The sequence below is a fragment of the Bos grunniens genome, chromosome 14 (genome assembly GCF_055505025.1).
Source record: "Bos grunniens cultivar Pamir isolate PY7600 chromosome 14, Bosgru_T2T1.0, whole genome shotgun sequence".
Taxonomy (NCBI): domain Eukaryota; kingdom Metazoa; phylum Chordata; class Mammalia; order Artiodactyla; family Bovidae; genus Bos; species Bos grunniens.
In genome coordinates this window covers 10,373,090-10,386,964 of record NC_141178.1, presented here as the reverse complement: position 1 = coordinate 10,386,964, position 13,875 = coordinate 10,373,090, and the positions used below count along the sequence as shown (strand labels likewise).

The window sequence follows — 13,875 nt, the reverse complement described above, 5'->3', positions numbered from 1 at the left end:
GTATTTTTTTTTCTATATCACAGTTGTTTTTGATTATTCCATCTTCCTTTCCATAAACGTTACAAATGCTTCTTTCCACCTGGTTTCCGGGTAGGAAAACCAAAAGAAACTTTTCAGTCTTATTTTTTAACTGTTAAAAATGTCACCTGTGTTATTTGTAGAAATATTTTAAAATACAAGTTAAAATGAAAGAAACCACTCATGACATAGCTAAAAAGTGAACTGTTAACATTTTGTTGTATATCTTTCCAGTCCACCCTTTATTTTATACAACTACATGTAGATGTACTGATGTTCAGTGTTTTTTTGTTTTGTTTTATTTAAAGGCATTTTAAATTATTCTACTGTGAACATGTTACTTTTTTACAAGAAAAAATATTCTAAACAATAATTCTAAACCTTTGAAATATCTTCAAAATTAATGAAGAAACTATATCTCACATAACCATTTAAACACCAAGCACATTATATACAGTTTGGTCACTTGTGAGTGTCTGTGTGCATGTGTGATGTGTGATGTGTGATGTGTTTTAGTCAATCAACAATATATTCTAAATGTCTTTCCATTTACAATATGTCTTTCCGTTTATAAAATGTCTTTCCATCATTAAATGGTATTATATATTATTTTAAATTATTGAAGGACATTCAGCTGTACTAATGCACCATAATATATTCACTAATTCCTCACTTCAAACATTTAGGATGCTTCCAACATTTTTACTGTCTTTAAGGCTTATAGGGTCTAGATGGACAGTGTATATAACTCTTTGCATGCATTCATAATTATTTCCTGAGGTGAAACTCCCAAAAGTAAAATTTCAGAGTGAAAACACGTAAAACTCTCAAAATTGAAAAATGCATAGGCTCTAAAGGTGGTTACCTTTAGAAAAATTGCATCATTGTACATCTCACGAGTGGTATATGTATATACACGATTCATTTTCCTTCACACATATTAAATATTATTCTTTATTTTAATCTTTGCCAATTATAGGCAAAAGAGCTAACTGTTTTAAATTAGCATTAATTGATTGATAAGGAAGTTACAATCTGTATTGCATTTATTGATAATTTGTATTCATCTTTTGTTAATTTTCTTATGTGTATAGAATTCTCCTTTCTTAAAACTCTTTCAAAATAATTTTTATTTTAAAATGTTCCATGTTGTACATTTTATATCAGCTCAATAGTCAAACTCAAATTAGTCAGCAGCTCAGCTCTATATGAAACGTAACGACTGAAGATGGGATTTGTAAGGAGGGTGTAGACAGTGGAAGACGACTCCTTTTAAAATGGACATACCTTTGTAGATACTTGATTCTTTGGGGCTAATGCAGAGTATAGACAAATTCAAACATGCTATGAGATGAAGTCTTAGTTGCCATCCTCATGGAGACAGTTTGAGCAAAATAAATTACAATGAATTGGAGTTTATTATATATAGATTATTACCTAGATAGTCCTAGGTAGAAGAAACAGATTATTACACTTACCTATGTTTTTCATGAAAAGTTAAATTTACAGTACACACCAACCACTTCCCAGGTTAGGAGTCTAATGTGAATGATTATAACATATCTAAGACTTCTTTGGACACCAAATACTATGACACTGAAGTTTGTGACATTATGGAGTAAAGAAAACTGTTAAAGCAAATCTCAGCATACAACTTTAGTCGTCAACAGAACCGAGTCTGGGTAGTTCATGAAAAGATCTGTGTAGATTCAATGGTAATAGGTGAGACAAGGTTTTTTTTTAATAAAATGTGCACTTCATAAATACAAGAAATTACACTTATATTGCATAAATTGGATAATGAGGTTAGAACTATTTGCTATTTTTTAGCTTTCATAGTTTAACAAACAGGAGTGTCATTTACTCCTTGAAATTAAAACATACATACAGTAACTCCCCACACTGCCTTTGATGGAGAATTTGGCCTTCTAGTTCATTTAACATGAAATAACAGATTTGTGTTGATGGTGCTTTTGTTCTTGATAGTGAGAGAACTTGTTACTGAAAAATTAGCTACTCACCCTCAAGCAATCACTAACATTCCAGTTCCTGAATAGAAAAGGGGAGAAGTGAGCAGATGGAAGCAAACAAAAATTGTATTAATAATACATAACAAAGTACTGCTACAAATGATATTTCAGCACAAGAAAACAATAGGAAAACTGCAGTTTTCATTGGATCTTAATGTATTTATCAGTCTCTAATGCTTCCATCTTCAAGCAGTTCTCTTTTATTGACACGGCAACACAAATTGCAGAAGTAAATTGAATCACAGACTCAGAATGTAAAAATCGATGAGAAATAATTTTGTAGCACTAAAGTGAATAGTGTAATGCTAGGTATTCATTTAATTAACCATGAGCTTTTCCACATAATGCACAATCATTGCCAGCTTTTCAGCTCATAGTTGTTCCAGGAATAATGGGTTTGGGATTCATCTTTAGAAAAACTGCATTAATATTTGAAAGCATTTAAATCCATTAGGGGGTCATCTGAACACTGCAGGTCACTTTTACATTGCTAATTGAAACAATAGTAATGGGTTATAATCTACTGTCTAATAATGCCTGGAGTGTTTTACCGCTTTTATATCTGCAGATTCCAGGAAATATGTAAATTTGTTGCTGAACTGTTATAAAAATATGGAAATTTAAGCTGCAGACATCAAAGTATTTTTTCCTAAAAAAAAAAAAAAAAACACACAGCATTAATAAACTGAAGAGTTACACTACATTCTGGTGTCAGGATAAATTCCTTACTCTAGACCTTCCCTTCATCTCTCTTCTCCGCTCTGGGCGCAGCATCTGGCACTTACATTTTCCACGTTGTCATTAGGAGAAAGTGAATATCATTAAACCAGTGAGTAAACAATCATGTCATTGTTTCCATATGCAAGCTATACATTGACTCAGCCTGCTGGATTCTGGCTGCTTTTTTATTTGCCCTACGTGAATTTATGCAAACATTTTATTTTTCATGGGGATTTTCAAAATATATTAACATTTTCTTGGATGGGGGCAGGACATGTGGCAGCAACTCTAGCATATGAAATGAGAATATGATTTCAGTGTGAAAATACACATGCGTGTAAACTTATACACACATATAAAAGGGAATACGTGAGAGAGAAAAAGTTGTTTTTTGAATCTTCCTTGTAAATTGAATGCCATAAAAATGGAAACTTACCCAGCATTTTCTCTTTTGATTAAACATACATCTCATGCACTTACCTGTATCTTTCTATGCTTAATTGCAGACTGACTGTGCAGAAAATCCAGAAAGATGCATTTCATTATAATAAAGAAAATGCTTTGGCATAGGTAGAAATTTTGTATGTGTGCAGACAACTTATATAAATGAAACACGATTTTTAGAATTTTTATACCAAGACTTAAAGGAAAACAAGAACCTAAATCCATTCACTCTCTATCATTGTCAACATGATCACATTAGTAATATCAGAGAAAGGAGAAGATATAAGAAGCATCATGGATGGCACTGAATTTGATGCTATATCAAGAAAAGCAATGTTTTAGTTTCTGGCTTTCATTATCTTAGTAAATATATTTACATCCGAAGAAGATGCTATGATTTAGTATTGAAATTCTAATTTCATCTACAGAGCCTTGGTGAGAGAGCTTCCAAGCAAGCTAATATGAATTGCATTACACAGAACCCAAGTATTAATTGTAGTGTATGAAGAACTAAAAAAAAAAAAAAAAGCAGAACAAAACATTTTAATGACTTTAGTGAGGGTTGTGGATAAGAAAGGGGCCAAACATCCCTTGCTTCCTGAAATAGAAAGACAAAGTTGTTTGAGATGTGCATAAGGAAATTTCAGAAAGGAATCTTGACCTTGTAGAGTCCTCTCTTAAATATTCCCACCATGTCTCCTGTCTTTCTACATGTACTATTAAGCTCCCTTTGAAGTCAGTAAGTATCACTCTATTTGAGTCAGTGGTACAGGACATGGAGAAAGATGAGAAAATGACCCCAGAAACCAAACTGTTTATCAAAGAAGGACAAACACTGTTAGCCTATTGAGCAATAAATAGCATTTTCCAAGATATTTTTCACTTAGAGAATTGACAAAAAGATCATGACTTGATGTGCCAAATGAGAACCCTGTTATGATTAAATGGGATGACAAACTGGGCTTTGTGTACCCAGTTACAATGCTCATGAGTTTTATTGTGCCTACAATACGGACAGGTACTTAAGGGTTAAGAGAAAATCCCATAATAATGTCATATTTAGTCAACCAGGAAATCCTATGTGAAGAACAGAAATCCCTCTCCATCCCCTGGGAGTTTCTACCATTTTGCTTTTCTTATTTAGCTGTGTTCTGATGATATTAAGTATGTAGAAATCCAAGAAACCAAAGTCTTGCCTTTCTCCTTTAGACAAGTCTTGGTACATTTTCAACTACAGTTATAAGTGCTTACATAACTGAACTTAACACAAGTGAATCCCATCGCTTCTCACTTGCCATATCCTATCTTACTGTAATAACAATTCTGTTTTAATTTGGGGATGGTGGGGGCTTTGGAATTTTATTTGCTTCCAGATTTAGGCACATACCAGTCATGAGTGATGATTCGCTCCAACTTGTCATCGAGAACATGCCACTTTTCCTTTAATTTAGTCAGCTTTCCTTTTTAACTAAACCATTGGTGCCCACTTGAAGATGTAAAGGAAGCTCTTTAATGTAAGGGCTCTTCCAGTTCTAGGTTGCTGATCATTTCCCTTTAGTGTATTGAAGGAACATTCATTTGGGAAACCTGATTCCCATAACTTAAGACATCTATTAATGATGTGTCATTCATGGGCTCACTGGCTGCTAGCAAAGGAAATGCCTGACCTTACTGCCATTGGTCAGGGAAGGAAATCTCTCCATCCTAGTTGTTCTCTTTGCTTTGTCATTCAATGTCTTAGTTGAACAGACTTTTTCTGAGCTAATCAGTTAGGCAATATGTTTTCCTGTCCAAAAATGTTCTGATGCTGGTTCTGTTTGCTATGACAAGGCCAGCACTTTGGCTGAAATGTGAAGTCCCTTCTTTGGCCATTACATTTGAGTTTACTGCTTCATTTATTTATTTTTTATTTGTTCACTTAATTTGCTGTTTCATTTCCTCATTCAGTTTTTCAGTAAAGAGTATTTATTATTTCCTACTTAAAAGAAAGACTTAGGAACTTACTGCATTCAGGTGCTTATTTATTCTTTATTAAAGTCATCCAAGTTTTAGTATGAGAATGACTATAGAGCTGAAGACATAAGTATACATATATTCATAGCCCATAAAAATCTCAATTTCGTGAATAAGAGAGTAAGCTGCGTGCATCAGTAAGTTAATCTTATTTTCTGTTATTTTTGAGTTTCTAAACTGAACTGTGGTGTTGGAGAAGACTCTTGAGAGTCCCTTGGACTGCAAGGAGATCCAACCAGTCCATTCTGAAGGAGATCAGCCTTGGGATTTCTTTGGAAGGAATGATGCTAAAGCTGAAACTCCAGTACTTTGGCCACCTCATGCGAAGAGATGACTCATTGGAAAAGACTCTGATGCTGGGAGGGATTGGGGGCAGGAAGAGAAGGGGACGACAGAGGATGAGATGGCTAGATGGTATCACTGACTCGATGGATGTGAGTCTCAGTGAACTCCGGGAGTTGGTGATGGACAGGGAGGCCTGGCGTGCTGCGATTCATGGGGTCACAAAGAGTCGGACACGACTGAGCGACTGATCTGATCTGATCTGAAACTGTTATAAAGATTATAACGGATCATTCATTTTTACACAGAAGCTCAGAGAGTTCTTTGGAGTTTCTAGTAGGAACAATGGGGCCTACTTGACTGAGGGACAGTTCCTTCACCCACCAGACAAGGCTCTGTCTTCATCAGCAGTTTGTGGCTTTGGGAGATATGGTGCTTTCCAAGCACTGTTCCCCTTGTGGTGGTTTTAGTTGCTAAGTTGTGTCTGACTCTTGCAACCCCAAGCCCGCCAGGCCCCTCTGTCCATGGAATTCCCCAGGCAAAAGTACTCAAGTGGGTTGCCATTTCCTTCTCCAGGGGACTCTTCCCACCCCAGGGATCAAACCTGGGTCTCCTGCATTGCAGGCAGATGCTTTACTGACTAAGCTACCAGGATCTATTCCCCTTGAGTCACCTTTAAATAGTAAAATGCCAACTAATATTATCAGATGAAATATTTGTTTTGTGGAAAGACACAATTATCCCTCTCCTGAAGAAAAAAATGGAAACACAAATACATCTTACTAATCATTTTTAGTATGATTACTACTTGACCATTTAAAATAATAATTGCTAACATTCAATACACATAATATAATTTTCCAGACACTGTTCCAGATACTCATGTGGGCCATATTTTTATCAACTCATCTACAATTAACATCTTTAAAATTGGGATATGTCTGACAACCTCTAGGAAGTCAAAGCTTATTTGGTTATTATAAGTAATATTTTATGAAATAAAGTATGATCTCATTCAAAAATCACAATTCTGTGAGTTAAGCACTATATCTATTTTATAAATGTAATTTAGATACAAATACAATTAAGTAGCTTGCTCAAGTCTACCAGTTATTAGGTTATAGAGCTAGGCAGTGGATGTGAGGTCCTGTGCCCTTAACCTCAGTATTTTATTACTTCTCAAAGGACGACATTTTTTAGCTTGTTCTTTTATTTTCCTTGAATAGTGTTGGGTGCATTTTGTCATCCAGATTTAAAAATTATGCCCTTATATCTCTTACTCTATTCCAGGTTAAGATGAAAGTTAATGGAAGCCACAAAATTTCTGATTTTGATATCTGCAATAGAAACACTACATGCTGTTTTCTTAGTGTGTTTATTTCTTGTCTTTAAGATCTGAGATTCTGAAGTCTACCATCAGTGTTGATTTAGTGATATGATACAATCTACTGTTAGTACATACTGATTTCACAAATTAGACTCATGTTGTGAGTTTGAATCACAGAACTGAGAGACAACAGGGATGAAGAGAGATACAACTGTGGAAGTAACTGCAGTCTTAAGGCTTATCTCTCTAGAACCTTTAGTAACTTATTTAACCTCAAAATATTTTCATGTCAGTTTTTTTTTCTGGATTTAAATCAGAGAAGATATCGGATGTGATATCTTTATGGGTGGGGAAAAAGAAATGAAAATAAAATTTGCTTCAAAACATAATAATAAAAAATAAATAAACATGTTTAATATTGTCACTTTCACTACCAAAAATCAAAATATCCATGTAAATGGAATCAACAGATGTAATTCTACTAACTCAGCCTCATGTACAATGATATCATTATTTCTCTTTACTAAAATCACAAGTTTACCATAATTGCTTAGAACACTAACATGACAGTCTTCAGTATACAGGATAGCTTTGTCTAATAATGTAGCTAAAGTTAATGAGTTCGGGTGAATGTTCTCACTAATTTGACTGTTTATATAGAGGCCACTTGAGATGTATACACTAAGAAGTACTCTCTGAGCAGAGAGAGACTCGGGTTACATAATGAGGGCAAAAACAAGTTCAATATGTCATGTTTGTTGATTATGAACGATAAGTTGTATCATGTTCATATATGTCTGTATATAGAGTTCAAATGGTATGGATGGATGGATAAAACCTCATTTCAAGAAAAAAAAGTACCATCTTATTTGAACACAATTGGAAGATGTAGAGGGAACAATTTGGGCCCTCCTTTGAACTACGGAATTTACTAAAGAATCACTCTTGCTAAACTTACACATGTTTCTTTATTAATAACAATTGCAAATGGGACAAATCATGCCTAAGCTGAAAAATATCATTGATGTCAAATAACTCATTTAAAACTGCACTTGCTATTTTTAATTCATGGCACAGAAATACAACTCCATCAGCAAGAAGGCACTGGGCATTTTTTTTTCCCCCATGCACTTACCTCTTTGCCCAATGTAATCATTCATAAGTGTTTGTGGAAGGATGCAGGGAGAAGAGAACAAGAAATAAGTGAATCATTCTATATCCTTCAGGTGAATAATTTACTTGTTCTGTTTAAATAAACCACACTGAGGAATATCAATTATTTAAGGTTAGTTGTGTACATCTCAGTATGTTATAACCTTGTGTAGCAAATTCTTGGCCCTGTTGCCTCAGTGGTTTCAAAGAGTTTAATGCCCTATTTAGAGTCAGAAGAAGTTTTTTCTTCTTAGGATCTAGATTCATAAGCCATTTGGTCTCAACCACAACCTGACAATTAGTTCAAACCTAGATCAAGCACCTCTTTATCAACCGGTAAGAGTTTAATCATTTGTTTTTATTTTATGTATATTTTGTAGTGCCTTTCCTATTAGATAGGACATTTTCACGATAGATTCAAAATCACATTTTGAATTTCATTCAAGTGAAATAAAATTTCATTCATAGGAAAAGACATTATTTCCTATGTGCCTAACATTGTATTGGGGCTGTGAATAAACAGTTAGCAATAAATAAACAACTCTCACCTTCAAGAAATTTGCCATTTTACTGAGAGGTAGATGAGAAATTCATGTAAAAGTATGATTAACCTTCTGCATCTGAGGTTCTTGCTCAACAAAAATACAGTTAAAATCATAGCAAGGTATGATTTGACGGACTAATTGGCCTTCTAAGTTGCTGCAGTTATGTCCAAATCTGCGACCCATGGACTGTAGCCCACCAGGGTCCTATGTCCATAGGATTTTCTAGGCAAGAATACTGGAATGGTTTGCCATGCCTTCCTCCAGGACCAACTGGCAATGAATTATAATAAACAAAATAGGAAGTTTGTAGAAGGGTACAGTTATAAGAGCCTCAGAATAAGCTCCATGTTGAAGAATTTCAGTGTTTCCTGACTTTTGCTTTGGACCCACACAGGGGTGTTGCCAGGCAGGTTAGGGAAAGACATGAGCATTCCTTATTTAGGGATATAGCTTCCCAGGTGGCACTAGTGGTAAAGAACCCACCTCCTAATACAGGAGACTTAAGTTCGATTCCTGAGTCAGTAAGATCCTCTGGAAGAGGGCATGACAATCCACTCCAGAATTCTTGAATGGAGAATCTCAGGGATGGAGCAGCCTGGTGGTCTAGAGTCTATAGGTTTGCAAAGAGTCAGACACGACTGAAGCAACTTAGCAGCAGCAGCGAACTCCTAGAGGCAAGAAGAAGCAAGAAGTAACTGGAGAATAGGAAAGGACAATGGCTCATGTTAAGAGTGTGGCTGAATGAAGATAGAGCTGTAATAGCTTAGAATTTATTCATTTAAAAAGTATTCACTTGAGTACCTACTATATGAGACACCAAGCTAGGAATGACAGATGTAACATTTAAATAAATCAAACACAGAACTTGCCATCTTTCCCGGACAGAAGAGACAAGAAAAAAGTATAATATTTGGCTAACATGAGGTTAAAAACGTAACATGAAAATCACTAGAGAGGTACCTAGCTCTAGTTTGTTGGATTAGGAAAAGCTTTTGGTTAAAAACCTAAAACTAGAAGGACATGGGGGAATTCACCAAGCAGAAAGATGGTGGGAGAGGGGAGGTCAGGTCTCCAGCTTAATACAAAGGTTCAGAAAGAGTGAGTTAAGAGCTGGTTGAGTCACAAACTCTGCAATTGTTTTCAACACGGTGGAGTAATTGGTGATGAAGCTAGAGCAATAAACAGAAATCAGATCACAATAGGCCTCAAAGGCTGTGCTGAGAAATTTGAATTTATACCCTGAGGGCAGAAGGGAGTCATTAAAAATTTTTACACTAAGTGGTCATGTAATCAGTTGAGAGGAGCAAAAGTGGACACAGTGACACAGGAAATGACAGGCCCTGAACCACAGTTAAATCAGCAAGACATGACATGGTGAGCACTTGGATGTGGGGACTACAGGAAAAAGAGCCTGAATGCTTGTGCAAAGAAAATGGGGCTTTTTCTGTAGGCGATGGGGAAGGCTCGAAGTCAGTTAAGGACTTTTGATGGAATAATCAGCAAAATAGAACCAGTATTGCAAGAGTATCAGACTTGAGGCGATTGAAGGATGGTTTGGGGGGTAAAGGTAAGAAAACCAGATAGGAGAGACGAGTAATAGTTTTGGAGGAAGGACAGAGCTAAAAATAAAGATTTTGGAATAGCCCACATTTAGAAAACATAAGGAAGAAGATAATATACTAAATTTAACTGAAACATATCTGACTGATGAAAGGTGTATCAGGAAAGTGCAGAATCCAGCATATCTAGGGAGGAAAGATTGCTCTGTAGTGGCAGATGTCTCAGAGAAGCCAGCATCTCTGCTGTCACCCAACACAGAGTGTTTGCCATGTGGCAGCCACTAGGGCTCGTGTTGTAAGGAGAGGCCGACAGGTTCAGTCAACCATCCCCAACATCCCTATGATGTTACATCTACAACTGCAAGAGAGCATGCAGTTAACCCTGTAGATAAAACTATGCACTGCTGCTGCTGCTAAGTCACTTCAGTTGTGTCTGACTCTGTGCGACTGCATAGACGGCAGTCCACCAGGCTCCCCCGTCCCTGGGATTCTCCAGGCAAGAACACTGGAGTGGGTTGCCATTTCCTTCTCCAAGGCATGAAAGTGAAAAGTCAAAGTGAAGTCGCTCAGTCGTGTCCGACCCTCAGCGATCCCATGGACTGCAGCCCTCCAGGCTTCTCCATCCATGGGATTTTCCAGGCAAGAGTACTGGAGTGGGGTGCCATTCCTTCTCCAAAACTATGCACTAGGTAAGAGCAATTTGAATTCGTTGAGCACTTTGGCCTACGGAGTTTATATATCTTGTCTCATTTTAGTCTCCACAGCTCTTCCTAACTTTTAAAGAAAGGAAAACTTGGAGAACTGCAAACATTCTAGATGGTTCAAATGTAGGTGTAGCAGGAATGAGTATGATCCATTGGTTTGTTAAAGAAGGAACATTTGGTTGGCAAAAGGGCAATCCAGATAGATGAAATAATATGTGAGAAGGTGTGAGGGTAAAGATAAATTACAGGTAGGTCCTCCTGGGATTTTTAGGCTGGGTCATATACAAAGGTGGAATATGTATAAAATTGAGATGGGAGAGATGAGCTAGGATGTATACGCTTTACTAAGTAGGAACTTTGAGTTTCACACTATAGGTGATAGGGAACAATGGCTAACGGACTTTAGCCATTCTTGCCTATGAAAAATTAATTTAGCAGCCCTATAGATAACAGATAGAAGAAAAGGGAGCAGAAAGACAAGTGATTCAGCGGAGTCTTCCTCTGAGAGATGGTAAAACCTGACATAAGGCCAAAGAAATAAGAAGAAAAATGAAGGAGCAGATTCAAATGATGCCAAGAAGTGGAATATTCAGAACCTGATGACAACACGACATCAGAGCTGAGGGGGCGGATGGGTTCTAGCTTCCTGATTTGGGCTGGGGAGCGCTTGGCAGGGCCACTGTTTGAGAGAGGTCTTCAGATGATCTTTCCTACCCTACCCACACCCCACAAAACTGCCTTCTGAGCAAAACTACAAGAGAAATAAATCCAAAAAAATCACAGTAATAGATAAAGAGAGAATGTTGCCGTATTTCAGATGGGGGAGGGAAAATTCTAAGAACTGTAGGAAAACAATTTGTAATTCAGAATTTTTCACCATCAGTGAAAGAAAAGAAAAGTAGAAAATTTAACCCCTCCAAATCATCAAGAAGGTTTGTAGAAAGAGTAGAGAATTAAAACCATTGAAAACCATGAAGAAACATTTTGAATATTTTTTTCAACTCCTTAGGTCACTTAGATGTCAAGAAGTCTCCAAGTTGAAATACACTTAGATTTCACTAAGCAAGATTTCCTCTGGGGGGCCTTATTTGGGTGGATGTAAAAGGCCATGCCCAGGGCTCATCCCCAGTCACTGCTGTGATGCTGACGATAGGATGTTAATGTCACCCTCTCCCAGGGACCGGGCTGTGACAGGGAGGGTCAGGTGCTCTCCTTGCCCTTTATGACACCGTAATGCTATGAGAAGGAAGTGTAGCCCACGTCTACTTGAAGTTTCAATGTTATTTTCTAAGGCGTCCAGCAATATATCTTCTGCTTTTTTTTTTTTCCCCCTAGGAAGAAAAAACCTGTCAGTCTCCAGGCCCCCATCGCATCGCTTCACTTCAGGAGACTCAGCACGTGACCAATGGCACGGGGGATGCACACGTCCAAAACGTTAGACTTTCTCCATGTTGGAAGGATTACCTTGACAGACTGTGTCTGTCAGACTGTCTGACAAACTGCAGGGACAGAAGCAGAGACACATAAGGTTCAGAGATTTGATTTGAACCATCACCCTTTGAAACACAAAGCAATGGATGTTTGGAGCAAACTGGACCACACGAACTGCCAACCCTGTGATCTCTAGGGAAATGTATCCCTGGAGAGCAGCCCCCCACCCATCCCCTTTGGTAACAGTTCTGAACAAGGATCAACTTCAGCTGTGCAACATGCTGGCCAAGATTTCAGAAACTCTGGAACCAATTTATTCCATCTGGAAATTAGTTTCAGCTTTTATTGCTGCAGAGCTGAGTCCAAACCAGACCGAATTTCCAAAAGGAATTCTCTGCTCCTTTACTTGTCAGAATTTTCTCTTTTCTAAAATGCACTCACTTAAAAGATTTAAAATGATAATCAACATCAAAGATCTGTGCCTTTTGTATAGCAACTGCATTTTCCCACATAGTGTCTCTCCCAGGTTATTTTTTCAAGAACATGAGGAAATTTTATTGTTGGTTACTATAAAAGGGAGGACTTGAAGAATTTAAACTGTTCCCTGGTAAATGTGTATTTTAGCTAGCTTTTCTCTTATGCCAGGTAGTGACTCAGCTGCTTTCCTAAAACAGCAGCTAAATGGACTGCTTAATCCTTTTGAGAAAAAGAAGGAACAAAATTCTAACAGTAAAGTTTAAATAAAAACATAGGCCCTAAAATCCTTTTTTACAAACATTAAAAATATGCAACATTGAACATTTCAAATAATCTTATACATAAGATTTCTTTGTTCCAGTCCATCTGCTACTGATTAAACATTTTATATTTCCATTGTGATTAATTGTGCTATTTATATACTTGAAAATGATTTGTTTGGAAAGGTATGGTCTAGTGTAAGTCTTTCATTTCTGAGAATGACAGCCCTTCAAAAAGTAGAGCAACACTGTGCACTCAGGAAATCCACCATCTGCTTTCTTAGGCTCACATTAAAAGTTACAAACCTATAGCAAAACAGAATTGAGAGAAAACAGAGTATAAATAATGCTAATGGCATTCATCTGAGATGTTCAAAAGTGTATCCATTTTTAATTAAGCCAAAATACTCTTAGTCCCCAAAGAAAATTGTCATGACTTTTTCACCATCTACAATCAGCCTTATACTGACAAATGGCCAGATATTTTCAACCAAGTCTAGGAGGCACTCAATTTATTCGAACCTAGCCTGAGTTTCTCAGGTGTTAAAGCAGACCAAGATGGTGTACATGAGGCCTAGGTATAGCTTTCATCCCATGAAGAGAATTGGATTAGGGTTATAGTCAACATAATTGAGGGGGAAATAAAATGCTGTGGAAAGTGTGCAATAAACCATTTTCCAATGTAAGTGTTTGTTGGTGCCAACAGACAGTAAGGACCCAGTGCCAGCAATTTCCCACCATTTGAAACTTAGCTATTGTTTCATTTTTGCATGACCAAACAGGCATCTGAAACCACAGAATAAAACCATCCTTATTCTGCCTAGTCAAACCACTTTTAGTGAAATTTTGTAAACCAAAATGCAATTACTCTCAGACTAAACTTGTGTCAACTATCAAACTAGGATTTTTTTAT

At 36.9% G+C, this 13,875-nt stretch overlaps 1 long non-coding RNA gene across 1 annotated transcript in view; it reads left to right on the top strand.

The window, feature by feature from the left end:
• LOC147359025 (uncharacterized) overlaps positions 1-13,104 on the top strand; it is a 67,726-nt gene extending 54,622 nt beyond the window's left edge. The window contains exon 2 of the long non-coding RNA XR_015140137.1: positions 12,130-13,104. This is a non-coding gene — a long non-coding RNA (uncharacterized LOC147359025). The remainder of the gene's footprint in view (positions 1-12,129) is intronic.
• The last annotated feature ends 771 nt before the right edge of the window (positions 13,105-13,875 follow it).